Source organism: Heteronotia binoei, chromosome 21 (genome assembly GCF_032191835.1).
Source record: "Heteronotia binoei isolate CCM8104 ecotype False Entrance Well chromosome 21, APGP_CSIRO_Hbin_v1, whole genome shotgun sequence".
Lineage (NCBI taxonomy): Eukaryota > Metazoa > Chordata > Lepidosauria > Squamata > Gekkonidae > Heteronotia > Heteronotia binoei.
The window spans coordinates 8,535,039-8,539,089 of record NC_083243.1 but is presented as its reverse complement, the minus strand read 5'-3'; positions in this window follow the sequence as shown (position 1 = coordinate 8,539,089).

The following is a 4,051-nucleotide window of genomic DNA, read 5'->3' as shown; positions in this document are numbered from 1 at the left end:
ACTTCCTTTTATCCGTTTTAACCTGTCTTCTCAGCAATTTCATCGAATGCCAACGAGTTCTCGTATTGTGAGAAAGGGAGAAAAGTACTTCTTTCTCTACTTTCTCCATCCCATGCATTATCTTGTAAACCTCTATCATGTCACCCCTCAGTCGACGTTTCTCCAAGCTAAAGAGCCCTAAGCGTTTCAACCTTTCTTCATAGGGAAGGTGTTCCAGCCCTTTAATCATTCTAGTTGCTCTTTTCTGAACTTTCTCCAATGCTATAATATCCTTTTTGAGGTGCGGCGACCAGAACTGCACACAGTACTCCAAATGAGAGTACTCCAAATGAGAGTACTCCAAATGAGAGTACTGCACACAGTACTCCAAATAATGTTCCCTCATGGCAGGGGAAAGGAAAGGTCCCCTGTGCAAGCACCAGTTGTTCCCGACTCTCGGTGACGTTGCTTTCACGTTTTCACGGCAGACTTTTTATGGGGTGGTTTGCCATTGCCTTCCCCAGTCATCAGCGCTTTCCCCCCAGCAAATGGGGACTCATTTGACTCACCTCAGAAGGATGGAAGGCTGAGTCACCCTTGGGTTGGCTACCTGAATCCAGCTTCCGCCGGAATCGAACTCAGGCCGTGAACGGAGAGTTCAGTCCACAGTACTGCTGCTTTACCACCCTGCGCCACGGGGCAGCATGGATGGGCTAGCAATAACAGGAGTCAAGAGATAAATATCATGCTGCTATTCTGGAGGGCCTGTAAAACGGAGCTGTTCCACCAGGCCTCTGGCTGAGGCAGATGGGTGTCCTCACGCCATCTAATCGGCCTCCCTGCGCTGACTGCATCCTGTGTTTCAATCTGTGAACGCTGTACATATCACTGATGCTGCCTTTTTTAAATTTCATTTTAATGGCTTTAATTTTAAATGTTTTATTGTGTGATTTAACTCTTTTACTATGTTGTAATCCGCCCTGAGCCCGACTTGGAAAAGGGCAGACTAGAAATCCACAAAATAATTTTAAAAATACAACGTATTAGCCCCTTTCCCAGCTGCAATTATTCCTTTCTCGTTCCATTCAAATCAGTGAACTATTTGAACATAAAAGAAGCCATGTTGGATCAGGCCAATGGCCCCTCCAGTCCAGCACTCTGTGTCACAGAAGAACATAAGAGAAGCCATGTTGGATCAGGCCAATGGCCCCTCCAGTCCAGCACTCTGTGTCACAGAAGAACATAAGAGAAGCCATGTTGGATCAGGCCAATGGCCCCTCCATTCCAACACTCTGTGTCACAGAAGAACATAAGAGAAGCCATGGTGGATCAGGCCAGTGGCCCATCCAGTCCAACACTCTGTGTCACATAAGAAAATCAGAAGCCATGTTGGATCAGGCCAATGGCCCCTCCTGTCCAATACTCTGTCACATAAGAACATAAGAGAAGCCCTGTTGGATCAGGCCAGTGGCCCCTCCAGTCCAACACTCTGTGTCACATAAGAGAAGCCACGTTGGATCAGGCCAATGGCCCCTCCAGTCCAACACTCTGTGTCACATAAGAGAAGCCATGTTGGATCAGGCCAATGGCCCATCCAGTCCAACACTCTGTGTCACATAAGAACATAAGAGAAGCCATGTTGGATCAGGCCAATGGCCCATCCAGTCCAACATTCTGTGTCACATAAGAACATCAGAGAAGCCATGTTGGATCAGGCCAATGGCCCCTCCAGTCCAACACTCTGTGTCACACAGTGGCCAATATATGTGTGTGTGTACATACATACACACACAAACACACACATATATATACACACTGTGTCTAATAGCCACTGATGGACCTCTGCTCCATATTTTTATCCAATCTCCTCTTAAAGCTGGCTATGCTTGTAGCCGCCACCACCTCCTGTGGCAGTGAATTCCACATGTTAATCACCCTTTGGGTGAAGAAGTACTTCCTTTTATCCGTTTTAACCTGACTGCTCAGCAATTTAATTGAATGCCCACGAGTTCTTGTATTGTGAAAAGGACTTCTTTCTCTACTTTCTCCATCCCATGCATAATCTTGTAAACCTCTATGTGCAGTCGACTTTCTCTAAAGTGCCCCAAGCGTTTTAACCTTTCTTCATAGGGAACGTGTTCCAACCCTTTAATCATTCTAGTTGCCCTTTTCTGCACTTTTCCCAATGCTATAATATCCTTTTTGAGGTGCGGCGACCAGAATTGTACACAGTATTCCAAATGAGACCACACCATCGATTTATACAGGGGTATTATGATACTGGCTGATTTGTTTTCAGTTCCCTTCCTAATAATTCCCAGCATGGCGTTGGCCTTTTTTATTGCAAACGCACACTGCCTTGACATTTTCAGTGAGATATCTACCACGACCCCAAGATCTCTCTCTTGGTCAGTCTCTGCCAGTTCACACCCCATCAACTTGTATTTGTAGCTGGGATTCTTGGCCCCAATGTGCATTACTTTGCACTTGGCCACATTGAACCGCATCTGCCACGTTGACGCCCACTCACCCAGCCTCAACAGATCCCTTCGGAGTGCCTCACAATCCTCTCTGGTTCTCACCACCCCGAACAATTTATTCCAACATTTCATACCCTGACTCTGTGTAGCTTCACTATCTTAAACTGTTACTTCCCCTGAGATGGGAATATGGCAATACTGGGAAGAACTGGCAAGAGGAAGAGGGTAAAATGCTGGCCACATCTCTGCTTTCACAGCCAAATCTCAATGCTGACCACCACCACCCCCGACTGCAAACTGGGGAGCCGTGGCAATCGACTCCACACCAAAATTTGGGCCAGTGATGTCACAAGCTGCAGGATACATTGAGACACACGACTGTTATCTTTTCCAGTCTTTTATTAATAAAGAATTTCAAGTTAAAAAAAAGAAAAGAAATCACAGTTGGAATGCTAAGGTTTTGATCCGAGAGCTGGTGTTGTAGTGGATACAGTGGCGGACTAAGACCCTGGGCGACCTGGATTCAAATCCCCCCTTCTACCAAGGAAACTTGGGCCCATCCCAAACTCTCAGCTTGGTGTATCTCACAGGGGGGGGGGGGGGTTGTTATCACAGAATGGAGGAGGAAAGAACAATGTTCTACGCTGCTTTAAGTCCATTGCTGTTGTACACAACTGAGGCTACCTAGTTAAGAATGTCAGAAGAGCCCTGCTGGATCAGACCAGTGGTCCATCTAGTCCAACATGCTGTCTCACAGTGGCCACTCAGTTCCTCTGGAGGGCCAACAACAGGGCAGAGAGGCCAAGACCTTCATAAGAACATCAGAAGAGCCCTGCTGGATCAGACCAGTGAGGGTCCACCTAGTCCAGCCTCCTGTCTCACACAGTGGCCAGTCAGTTCCTTTGGACGGCCAACAACAGGGCAGAGAGGCCAAGGCCTTCATAAGAACATCAGAAGAGCCCTGCTGGATCAGACCAGTGGTCCATCTAGTCCAGCCTCCTGTCTCACACAGGGGCCACCCAGTTCCTCTGGAGGGCCAACAACAGGGCATAGTGGCCGAGGCCTTCATAAGAACATCAGAAGAGCCCTGCTGGATCAGACCAGTGGTCCATCTGGTCCAACATGCTGTCTCACACAGTGGCCACTCAGTTCTTTCTCTGGAGGGCCAACAACAGGGCATAGTGGCCGAGGCCTTCAAAAGAACATCAGAAGAGGCCTGCTGGATCAGACCAGTGAGGGTCCTTCTAGTCCAACCTCCTGTCTCACACAGTGGCCAGCCAGTTCCTCTGCAGGGCCAACAACAGCGCAGAGAGGCCGAGGCCTTCATAAGAACATCAGAAGAGCCCTGCTGGATCAGACCAGTGAGGGTCTATCTGGTCTAGCATCCTGCCTCACACAAGGGCCAGCCAGCCAGCAAGATGTAATAATTAAAGGAGCCAGTCTGGTGTAGTTATAGGAGCCAGTTTGGTTTAGTGGTCAAGTGTGTGGACTCTTATCTGGGAGAACCTGGTTTGATTCCCCAGTCCTCCACTTGCAGCTGCTGGCATGGCCTTGGGTCAGCCATAGCTCTCGCAGAGTTATCCTTGCAAGGG